Source organism: Sturnira hondurensis, unplaced genomic scaffold (genome assembly GCF_014824575.4).
Source record: "Sturnira hondurensis isolate 20B ecotype Veracruz unplaced genomic scaffold, ASM1482457v3 Scaffold0024758, whole genome shotgun sequence".
NCBI lineage: Eukaryota > Metazoa > Chordata > Mammalia > Chiroptera > Phyllostomidae > Sturnira > Sturnira hondurensis.
The window spans coordinates 1,277-14,264 of NW_028097389.1; the positions used below are offsets into that span (position 1 = coordinate 1,277).

The window sequence follows — 12,988 nt, forward strand, 5'->3', positions numbered from 1 at the left end:
GTTGTATTTAACAGCTATTTATTAGTTAAGTTTATTGGAGTGACATTGGTTAATAAGATTAATAACTATTAAGTAACTTTATGAAAATCTTACAATAAGCTCCCACAGACTTATATGAGGTGATTCTCAGCACCCGCTGATTCCAGGACTAGAAATTTTCAGAAAGAGAAATCTCAGCTCACTTACCTATTTTTTAAATTTATATAACAAGATAAATTGCCCAGAAGTTTCTAATTTAAAGAAAATTGAGATATTTCCTAAGATTTATGAGATTAATCAGGCATCCATGTTATTGATCTAGGCATAAAATGACAAAATTTTTCTCCTTGAATGTCAATCATGGCCTCTCTTTCTCTCTCTATACACACACACACACACACACATATATGGTATATATATATATATATATTCATTTCTTTTATTTTGCTCTATTTTTCTTTTTAATCCTAATTCAGTGATAACTTTATCTTTGCAGAATGCATTGAGTTAAAGAAAATAATAAATTTAAAATAAAATCAACCTACGTGGAGACAGCAGTAAGTCTTTCAAAGATAGAATAAAACTTTATTGCATAGAAAACTAGATTTTTCTTGGGGATGTAAAGGCAAAATATGGTAACTATGTTAAATGTTTCTAGAGTATGGTTTAAATAATTCTTATAAAATTTCAGGACATGGGTTTCTTTCTACTTCTTTTTAAAGCTGATGGTGTCTTAAGGTGACAGATATCTTGCTTTGACATTTTTCACCGTAATGATGAGATTATAAATAAGATACAACTTTTGGAAAGGAGGTTTTATAATCTATGTTAAAACTTGCAAAATGTTTATTAAATTTGATCCAGCAATTCTACTTTCAAGACTATTTAATAAATCAAAATATAGTTAGCTATATACATACATTTTATTTATGGAGACACAATGAGAAAAATACAAATCAAATTAAAAATAATATAAGAAGTTTTTATTACTTAAAGTAATTTTTAAACATAAACATTTTGTATTTATTAAAAAATTTTTGGTACTAGTATAAAGACATGAGGCTGTACTTGTTACTAACATGTTAATCTCTAAGTAAAAGTAGTATAGGAAAATTATTTATTTCGATCTTTGTTACATGTCTATGACTATACACCTCAGTAAGCCAATAAATTACTTTAATTAACATTTACTTAACAATTAAGGGTGATTTATATTGTAATTTTTTATAGAACTGCATTTTCAATGCCTCTACAGTTATACAAATAAAGAAAATAAATAGAATAAAGCAATGTTTCATTTAATAGCATATAGAAATATGTGGTAAGTAAGTACATTTAGAATATTTTCTGTGAAATCTAATGGAGCACATTTGCAACACTGGGTTCCAGAACGTCTATTTAGAAAAAAGGTCTGTGTAGGTCATAGAAGAGTTTTATTTAATTTTTCATTCTGCTATTTACAAGTGGTATAAACTTAGCTGAGTCATTTTACTATCTTTTTTATTATCCATTTTTTCTGAATTTATAGATAATCATACCAATGCAGAAAGACTTATTTAGGAATTTAATGCTTGGCATAAAAATTACATTAGAAATTAAGATTATATAAACACATATATGTACACACATATGTAATGTGTACATACACAAGACATTTGTGTATGTATATGTAACTAGACATATTAATTATGTGACTAACTAAGTCTCCTAAGGAAATGGCCTAATACAGATTCCCCTTGGGAAGTCCTTGGTGGACATGTTTTATAGCACAGTTGCCTTCATTTTGGCTGTTTCTGTTAGGCCCGGCTCAGAAATGTATGCTGAAGCAGTACCTTCTCTTTAGCAGGATTATAAACTATAAAATGACCAGAGAATAAGGCATTCTGATTAAAACTAGAGTAGAAAAAAGGCACAGAGAAAAACTGTATGAGTAATACGGTCAATAAGGTGATCACAGCAAGTCAACTGAGGGGAAAACTGAAGATCAGAGCAAGCAGAGCCTGTGAGATTGAGAAGTAATAAACAAAGAGAAATGAGAGTCAGTGGGTATGAGTGAGAGCAATAGGAAGATTCATATGAGAGTAAACATGCAGAGAACTATTTGTTTCCACTAATGCCTGTCATTACAGTGCAGGTTCATGGCCTGCGCTGCTGTTAAGACCTCAGCCACACAGTGTAAGTAACACTGAGGACAAGTGTCAGTTGTCCCAGAGATCTGAGGTCAGGATTGACATGGTGCTCAATTTAATTTATTTATTTATATCCTTGTATCTTTTTGTTCTGATACTATTAAAATTTTTTCCAAAATTTATCTCAATGCCACTGTTGCTATATCCCACATGTTTCCCAATGGGGCCTCCAAAGGTGTATGTGAAGAATGAGTCAAAATGAGTTCATAGCTATGGGTGACTACAGCATCTGCTTTATTCATCCTCAGAAGCAGGTGATTGTTGGGAGCACAGCAAGTAAACCTGACCTTGAAATTCCCAGACAGCCATCCAAATACTGCTTGTCACATATGAGTTTGTCCATATGTGATTCTTTCCAGATACCTCATCTCTCCAAAAAGGAGAAAATTCTAGTAAAAGAATTTATATCTAAATTCCAAATGGTTGTCATCAAAGGTAAGCAACAAATTAATGTCCTAACCCCTTTAAATTAAATATTATTATTTGGGCTTTCAATTTATAGGAATGAATCATATAACTATTTTGAGCTGACTAGGCTGCAGATGTCTTACTAGGAATTGAGCTTTTCCAGTAGCTCTCTATGACAGTAGGTATCAGCTCACTTTTTTATTGGTGTATTCAGATGGCATTGGGCTCATTTATTCTCTACATCCTGGTACCATAATAGTCCAAAATCAAATAGCATGCATTAATTTACCAAGCAAAAGCAGATTATAGTTTACAATCACTGTTTCCACCTTGTTTGAAATTTTTTACCTTGTTCCAATGTATAAATGATGTTCTTTGCATTATTTCATGTTAAAAAACAAATAGTGTTTTTTCTCTGTAATTCTTAGTTCAATATAAGTACTAAAGCTTGGGGAAAGAAATAAAAGAGGAAGGATACAAATAAGTGAAAAGGAATGCTATTTTCAAAAATAAGTATTTATACATTTATTCAACAAATATTTTACATGTGTTAAGTCTGTTAAAGTAAATATATTCAATTGCTAATGTAATCATTGGAAGAACTAAAAAGAATTCACATGGCAAATTTTATGTGAAAAGTCAGAAATTTTATGTGAAAAAAGTCAAATACAAAATAAAGTGTTGAAATTAATAGGCTAAAATAATATGACAATAAGATATTTGGTATAGCTCTAAATTGTGATAATGGAAGCTCTAGAAGAAAAAAGAAAGTAAATGTATTATAATCAATAATCAAATGTTTGGATGAAAAAATTTTTCATAATCTCTAACTAAGGTCATGAAAACATGACTCACTTTTTAAATCCAATTCATGAACAAAATGATCACTCCTACAAATTGTTATTGAATATTTTTATTCTAAGGACTAGAATGCATCCTTTATAGCTCTATGAAAAAATATATTTTCAAAGTGAGTTAAATTGGAGCAAATTTNATGGTTTACAATCACTGTTTCCACCTTGTTTGAAATTTTTTACCTTGTTCCAATGTATAAATGATGTTCTTTGCATTATTTCATGTTAAAAAACAAATAGTGCTTTTTTCTCTGTAATTCTTAGTTCAATATAAGTACTAAAGCTTGGGGAAAGAAATAAAAGAGGAAGGATACAAATAAATGAAAAGGAATGCTATTTTCAAAAATAAGCATTTATAGATTTATTCAACAAATATTTTACATGTGCTAAGTCTGTTAAAGTAAATATATTCAATTGCTAATGTACTCATTGGAAGAACTAAAAAGAATTCACATGGCAAATTTTATGTGAAAAGTCAGAAATTTTATGTGAAAAAAGTCAAATACAAAATAAAGTTAAGTGTTGAAATTAATAGGCTAAAATAATATGACAATAAGATATTTGGTATAGCTCTAAATTGTGATAATGGAAGCTCTAGAAGAAAAAAGAAAGTAAATGTATTATAATCAATAATCAAATGTTTGGATGAAAAAATTTTTCATAATCTCTAACTAAGGTCATGAAAACATGACTCACTTTTTAAATCCAATTCATGAACAAAATGATCACTCCTACAAATTGTTATTGAATATTTTTATTCTAAGGACTAGAATGCATCCTTTATAGCTCTATGAAAAAATATATTTTCAAAGTGAGTTAAATTGGAGCAAATTTAACAACACATGATACCCAAAAGCAGACAAATAAACCCATTAAAGAGACAGATTGAGTCCAACATGCTGTGCCCATATCAGTTGTTATCGAGATCTGAAGATTACAAACTGGCACATTCAAATATAAATTTGAATATAGTTCAAGTATTATATAATATATAATTCAAATATAATATTTATATATTCTTATAATAGAAGCCTGAAGTTAAGAGTTGAGCCAGAAGCCTATTCCTGGAGTGTTTAGATAGTCAGCACACTCAGGAAAACAAAAGGGAGGAAAATGTTGCTGAAAGTGCCAACTAGAAGCATCAGGCCTCCTGTGACTGGGGTGCTAGAATGAAAAATGTTATAGGTTACAGTGTAATAGTACTTAAAAAGGAGCTTATTACATTTCCTTCTTGGATTTTTTCAAACTTTTTTTATTACATGAATTATCTAGAACTTTAAACTCAGTATTAAAGTGAACAGCTCTGGCTGGTGTTGTCACTTGGTTGGAATGTCATCCTGTAGACTGAAAAGCCTTGGGTTCAATTCTCAGTCAGACCACATGCCTAGATTTTGGGTTTGGTCCCCATTTGGGGCATGTCCCAAAGACAAACAGACTAATGATGTTTCTCTCTCACATCAGTGTGTCTCTCCTTCTCTCCATCCCTTCCTTTCCCTTTCTCTAAAAATCAGTAAGCATGTCCTGAGGTGAGGATAAAAAAGTTAAATAAACTAAATCACTATCTCTATCATATCATTAAAATGATCTCGTTCTGTTTATAAAGCTATATAGCTCTCATAGTTTTTTTTAGCAACATTTTGGCAACAACTTCAATTTTGCCCGTCACTAAATCTAACTTAAAAGTAAATGCAGCTTTGGAACGTTTGAAGCACGTTGAACAGACCTAACAGCCATCATTCCATGACAGTGGTGAGAGAATAGAAAATATGTACTGATGTCTGTACCCCTCTCCTGGCACAGATCTCCTAAAATCCTTGTAATTCTCTAAGCGATAACATAAGGAACATCTAGCATTGCGGTCTGACCTCTGTTCATAACACAGAACTCCTGAAAACATAGTTTTGTGGGTGATAGGAGAGTCTTGTTCTAATGAGACAAGTCTGGTCCAGTCTCTGGATGATCTGGTTAACAGCTGGTCACCAGAAAGACTAATCCGTAATTAGCAGCTTGGAATTTTCAGCCCTTTCCTCTCTCTCTTAAGAAAAATGAAGGGATGAAAATGGAGTTAATGAGCAACCATTACAAGGTGATGAAACTTTGTTAAAATCCCCAGGTGTACCGGGTTAGAAGAGAGCTTCTAGGTTGGTGAGCACATGGAGAACTGGAGAAGGTGGCATGTCTAGAGAAGCCGGGGATAGTAGGGCACCCTTCCCGGTACCTCGCCTGCCACATTGCTTTCATTTGATTACTACTGAGTTATACAAGTGTTTAAAACTTTTACATTCACTTCCTTATATAATAATGAAATAGTTGAAAGGATGTCTTGTTACTACAAACTAGAAAAAAAGATAAAAGATAATCTAGTGATCTAATTTAGCCACCTGTGAAGAAAACAAATGCCATCCAAGACATGAACTTCAATATTTCAAAAGCAATTCAAAGATACAGAAAGTGGTCTGTCATTGAAATATGCCTGGATCATCATTACCCTGACCCATTTCCTGCACAGATCGTAAGACAAGTGTTTTAACTAAATGTAATTCGGAAACAGCTTGAACTTTCTAGAATAAACACATTGATTCACATTATAAATTAACTTTGTGCTTTATGAACTTTTCAAACTAATGAACATTACTAACTTGCATTAACTTGCACATTGAGTCACACACTTTTATGACACACCAGGAATCTATTAAGTAAAATGTTTCTCTAGGGTCTGTGAGTTGCCCTAGCAAATAAGTCAAAGCCAAGGAGGGGGATCTTTGTGAGCCTTTGTCAGAAATACAGATGACAGTCCGGACTTTCAGCCTGAATTGGAGGAGGTGGTTGGAAACTCCAATCAGTAGCAAGTCAGAAGCAGAGGTGATAACCGAAGCTTGCACCTGGCATCTGAAGTGGGAGGGGAGCACACCGTTGTAGAACTGAGCGCCTTACCTGTAGAATCAGTGCTGTTTCTGTGTGGAGATAGTGTCAGAATTAAGTTGCATGGTAGTCTTCCAAATTTAGGCCTCACAATAAATTAATCATTCTTCCTTTCCTGTGTAAGTGCTTATTGAATGATAAAGGATGACAAATTAAATAAATAGATTGAGTACTAAAATAAATTCTACTAAAAATCAGATGAAAATAGACCACTGCTGTCTGATGTGCTTTGAGCCTAGAAAGAAATAACATAGATAAGTATATGTATGTTGTCACCTCCGGAATAACAAAAATCAACCTGTTTTAACTCTTGAATACATTGAATGAATATACAGAATCGAGCCTACCTCAATATATAATTATTTTTAAGCTTTTTGAAAAATCTAAATAAATATTTATACAACTACCAGAAAAGAACTGAATGGCAGGCAAACTGAGTTTAGAATAATAATAGCACATGATATCTCTCCAGTAAAATTTACTAAGGTCTCTGGTTCATTGACACAATGCAACGAATTACTAATAGCATGGGTAGAAATGAATATTATTTTTATTCCAAAGTTATATTTATTTAGAATGCAACTTTTAAAAAGTTAAATTAGAGCTGATTTCTCTTTACAATTACCAATAACTAAAAGAGGAAAGAAAACACATAAAAATTGCTACAAAATTAAGTTTCAAGGGTAGGATATGTCCACCTGTTTGAGTAATTTCATCTTCATAGAACAATACTTGTCCTCTGATTTACTAAATGCTATGTACAATCGTTTTATTTACAAATGAGCTACATATATTAGTGGAAAAAGAGCTTTGAGCCTATGCATTTTATTCTTTGTACCAAAATCCTCAAACGACCGAAATTTAGTATCAGTGATGTAACTCATGGTACAATTACATTCACAAAACAGAAAATTTAAATACAATTTGCCACTGTATAGTTAGAGAAGTTGGGCTGAGCGCTAATGAAACCATGAATAACTGTATGTGGTAATGCCTAATATACAATACTTTTAAGGATGTTTAAGCCAATTTACGTTTATTTAAAGAGGCAGTGATAGAAGACAATGCTGATCCATGAAGCAAAAGTATGGTGTGTGTGATCAGACAGGTGCAACTGAGTCCCAAAATGGAAAACACCATGGTATTCTCTTGTCTGTATATATATTCTCATGCCTGTACATGTCTGTATCTCATTGATTTTAGTAATTTAACATGTGATATAGAAATTTCCTAATTGAAAGCATATTTGCATATACAATGCATGGCATCTTCTGCTGTAACTGAATAGAAGAGTTTTCTATGCCTGATACAACAAAAGCAGCCTTGTTTTTTTTCTCTTTTCTTTTTCTTTTTCCCCAACAAATCAAAGTATCGAGCACAGTGGTTGGCTTATGGAAACTCAGGTCAGAGGAAAGTGGATTGCTCTGGATTGCTGATGTTACAAAAGTTTTATTCAGTCTTGGAGAGATAAGGACATGATCTCAGGTAAAACTTTTCACAACCCTACTGTACTTTCTTTGTCTTCAAAGTAGAGTCCCTTGTCAGCCTTTGATCCTCCTCCACTAAAGTTCCCAGCAATTCAGCTGTCCCAAAGTGATACGTTCTACATCATTTCTATAATTGCAAACCAGCTGGTAGAACTTCAAGAGACCAACAAAATATACCTTAAAAGGCTATTTTGAAAATGATTAGTTGCTAAATTACCCTCGTTCCCTTTACCATTTGAAGTATTCTGCACATAAAACATGCCCAGGATTACCTAATTAAATGGAGAAGAAAAGATTTCCTTGCAATTTACCTTTCAGCAACAGCATATTTTGATAATAATCCTGCAGCTCTATTTTTCTCTCTAGTGCCTTTTTCTAACAAAATGGATGCCATATTCAATAATCCTTTCACCTGTAGGTCTATTGGGCACTGCTAATAATAACTAGACCTTTGCTATTTGTAGAGAAAGCAGCCCAGTGAAAATGGGGTCAAGAAAATCTTTCTCAATGAATGCCCAACTCCCTATAGAAAAGGAAGAAAGATACTAAAGTTGCCATCTCAATATATAGAAGCATAGTTTATAACCACTGGAATTCTACTTGATTATTTTTATTAATATAAATAGAGTACGTCTATTATAATTTCAAAATTATATTTTCTAGAAATTATTCAGACATAAAATATTATTCAAAACATAATTATGCTTGTTTTTATTCATCATTACATAAGTGATCTTTATTTTTATGCTTGTGCTTAAGTTACACTTTCTTCATTGGAAAGTTTAAGTGGAAGTTGGTCATGGTTAAGGATATAGTATGACTCTGACCTAAGGGAGTGTGGGGGCCTATTTGATGTGACTTGATACTTTGGGACATTGCTCTGTAAGTTTTTAATGATGATATGTTTATTTCTAAAATTCTTTAACATTTTAAACATTTTATAATACAAATGTACTGTATTGGTGTGAATTTCAGGGCATAATGGATGCTTGGGGCAAAACTAAAAGGACTGATCGAGCCTAGTTCAGCCTTCTGATTGATGAGGAAAACAGTCTCCTCCAGCCCTCTTGCTTTTTGCCAGGGTTTTATTGACCATCTAGAGGCAGGAAGTCAGAAAACTGTTTATCAAATTTCTATGCAAACTTTGCTTGGAGACTATGAATCATGATACAGATTTAAATATGTATGTATAATTGCAAGAATATTCCCTAGATTTTTGTAGGTCTGCTTTCTACAGAGGTTTGTAATCCATATTTGCTATGATTCCTTGTTTACAGTATCTTCTTAGATTTAACACAGTCAAATAATTGTCACGGATGAGTGATCATGGAGTTTATGCCACTGGACCCCACAGGACATCTACTACACAGAGCCGCTTAACAAAGCCCAGGAGATGTAACAACTCTGTCTAATATATAAAAACAAACATAAGGAGGCCCCTAAAATGAGGAGACAAAGAAACGTGTCTCAAGTAAAAGAACAGAACAAAACTCCAGAAATAGAACTAAATAAAATGGAGACAAGCAATCTACCAGATGCAGAGTTTAAAACACTGATGATAAGGATGCCCAATGAACTTAGGGGAAATGTTAATGAATTTAGTGAGAACTTTACAGAGAGATGGTAAACATAAAAATGGAGATAAAAATCATGAAAAAGAACGATTCAGAAGTGAAGAATATATTACAGGGAATTAACAGTGGAGTAGACAAAGCTGAGGATCAAATCAGAGTTTTGGAAGGTGAGGAAGAAGAAAACACCTAGTGAGAACAGCAAAAAAATACGTAAAAATATGAGGATAGTATAAGGAGCCTCTGGGACACTTCAAGAATACCAACATTTGCATCACTGTGGTGCCAGAAGGATAAGAGAGAGAGAGAGAGAGCAAGGATTTGCAAACCAATGTAAAAAACAAATGATGGAAAACTTTCCCAAACTAGTAAAGGAAGTAGAAATACAAATCTAAAAAGGCAGAGAGTCCAAAACAAGATGAAACTGGAGAAGCCCACACCAAGACACATAATTAAAATGCCAAAAGTTAAAGACAAAGAGAGAATCTTAAAAGCAACAGGAAAGAAGTAGTTATCTACAAGAGAGCTCCATAAAATTATTAGCTGATTTCTCAATAGAAATTGTGCAGGCCAGAAGAGATTAGCAGGAAATATTTAGTGATAAAAAGCAAGGGTCTACAACCAAGATTACCCGACAAAGTTATCATTTAGAATCAGGGGACAGATGAGGAGCTTCCCAGACAAGGAAAAGCTTAAGGAGCTCATCACCACATAGCCAAGTTTTACAAGAAATGTTAAAAGGTCTTATTTAAGAAGAAGATAAAATATGAATAATAAAATGGTAATAAATACATATCTATTAATGATTACTTCAAATGCAAATGGATTAAATTCTCCAATCAAAAGACATGTGGAAGCTGACAAGATTAAAAAACACGATCCTTACCTTTGCTGTCTACAAGATACTTCAGAGCAAAAGAAACACACAGACTGAAAATGAAAGGAAGGAAAAAGGTAGCTCATGTAAGTGAAAACGTAAAAAAGCTGGGGTATCAATACTTATATCAGTTTAAAACAAAGACTATAAAGCAAGAGACAAAGAAGGGCCCAGCATTTTCATTTCTTAATATTTTTTAAGAAACCCAAACTACTAAATCAAGAAGAGATATGCATGCATATGCTTGTGGCAGAATTACTTACAACAGCCAAGATGTGAAAGCCACCTAGGTGTCCATCAACAGATGAATAGATAAAGAAGTGGTACATACATGCAGACGAAATTTGACTCAACCGTAAAAAAGAATGAAATCTTGCCATCTGCAACGACAGGGATGAACCTAGAGAGCATTATGCTGAGTAAAATAAGTCATACAGAGGAAGAAAATTTTCGTATGATTTCACTTATATATGGAATCTAAAAAACAATATGAACAAGCAGAACAGAAGCAGTATCATAGATACAGATAACTTTTTGACAGCTGCCAGATAGGAGGGTGGTTTGGGAGCTTGGTGGAAAATGTGAAGGGATTAAGTAGTATGAATTGCTTTTTACAGAATAGTCAGAGGGATGTAAAAAGCAGCCTAGGGATTATAGTCAATAACATTTTAATAATATTATAATAACTACGTGTGGTGTTCAGATGCGTATTAGATTTTCACGGTGATCACTCAGTAAATTATGCAATGCCTAATCACTGTGTTGTAAGCCTGAAACTAATATAATATTGTATGCCAACAGTACTTGGAAAATAAAATGAATTAAATTTAAAACATAAAAATGATGAGTGAGAAGCTTCAATAGCTTTAAAGGGTAAGGAATTATGTTGACATGTATTTCAAGAGATCTTTTAAGTAAGCACCAGTCAGAGAGGTAGACCAGAATAGTGTACAATAGTTAGGAAGCTACCTAGTGGTCCAGGAGACTGATGGTAACTTCTTCAGAGGTATGGTTATAAGTAGTATAAGTGGAAAAAAGTAAAAAGAAAAATATGTAGCTTGAACTGTTATCATTGTTATTTGCTGATGAACAGAAAATGGGTCAGGCGTAGGAGTTTCAAGTGAGAGTGTTGCCATTGTTTCCTTTGGACCTGAGCCTATAAGGAAGGGAATTTGATATTATTTCCAGAACATTCACAGTGGGAGGAATTTCACATTCAAAATTTGGACATCTCTATGTTGTTAAATTTTTATAGACATTTAATTTTCTTACATTTTTATATACATTGTTATGAAACTTCATGGCAGCCATTACAAAATATCATTGTTGAAACATAATTTGGCAGGTAAAATTAAAATCAACATTTAGTAACAAGTTAGATATGGTTTCCAACGAGAGAAATATTTTAAGAGTGATTCCTTGACTCTAAATTTGATTCTACACTTTACTGGGTGACCACTCCCAGTAAAGAGATTAAGTGTTTATTTCCAGGTATATTTAGATGCTGTCGAATTATGTAGGATGGCCTGCCTTCTTATGGAAGAACATATTCTATTTACCATGCCTTCATACGAAAGAATTTCAAAAGAAAAAATCTTCAGGTTCTATTTATCTCTTCATTCACTTCTCTCTAGGACAGGAGGCATAAGTGAACTGATTTATGCATTTGAGGAAAATAAAATATATGGATGGCTCCAATTATTATGCACTTTCTTTTGCATACATCTGCTGCAGAAGAGATGGACTGTGCTCTGCCGTTTCATCTCTTGACATCTCTGTTGTCAAGGGGCACACCTTCTAAGGTGTAGTGTGTGGTTTTCCTTAGCCAGCTATGTTTGAGTGTTTAAATATGTCTTGTTCATTAGTCAAGAATGAGTAACTTTATTCTTTGGGAGACTCAGTATTTTAAGGTATTTGTTTTCTTAAAGTTAATTTATATATTTAATGTAATTCCAATAAACATTTTAGTAGGTAGTGAATGTGTGTGTTTGTAAATTGACAAGCTTATTTGAAAGTATATGTAGAAAGACAGGAGACCTGGAAGGTCAATACTATCTTGAAGAATAAACTTGGAAGATTTACACGTTGGGAATTCAAGACTTTTTATTTTTTAAAAAATTAGTTATCATTTACTGGTAAAAAGAAGTACAAAATAGTAATGAAATAGAGTAGCAACTACAAAACATATACGGCTGCTTAATATTTGACAAGGATATCACCACGGCAGATCACACAAAAATGTTGCTCATTTCAATGAATGTTGATTGAACAATTACATAAATATATGGAAAAATAAAATAAACTAACATATACTTCACATTTAAGACAGGAGTAAATTCAAGATATTTCACAGGTATAAATGCTTAATGAAAACAAGCATCCAGAAAAAAAGGGAAGAATATTTTTATAATTGAAGAAAAGAAAACACTTCTGAAATAGACCATTCAAAGCATAACTCATAAAAGAATTTATTATTTGAACTTCATTAAAATTAAGAGCATTTGTACATCAAAGGGCAGCATTAAGAAACCAAAAGCCATAAAAGAGGGCATAAAATGACACAAAGATACTTACAAAATATATAACTGACAAAAGCTATATTGTCGTATTCAGCATATAATAAGCTTTGCTGCAAAGAAATAAAGACACAAAGACAACAACACAAGTAAAAAGAAAGATGAAGACAAACAATACATTTTTT

At 32.7% G+C, this 12,988-nt stretch overlaps 1 long non-coding RNA gene across 1 annotated transcript; it reads left to right on the plus strand.

Moving 5' to 3' along the window:
- The first annotated feature begins 2,007 nt into the window (after positions 1 to 2,007).
- Positions 2,008 to 9,607, plus strand: LOC118981804 (uncharacterized). Its single transcript, XR_005065421.1, has 3 exons — positions 2,008 to 2,017; positions 4,616 to 4,623; positions 9,509 to 9,607. It is a non-coding gene; the product is annotated as an uncharacterized LOC118981804 (long non-coding RNA).
- Positions 9,608 to 12,988: the final 3,381 nt, after the last annotated feature.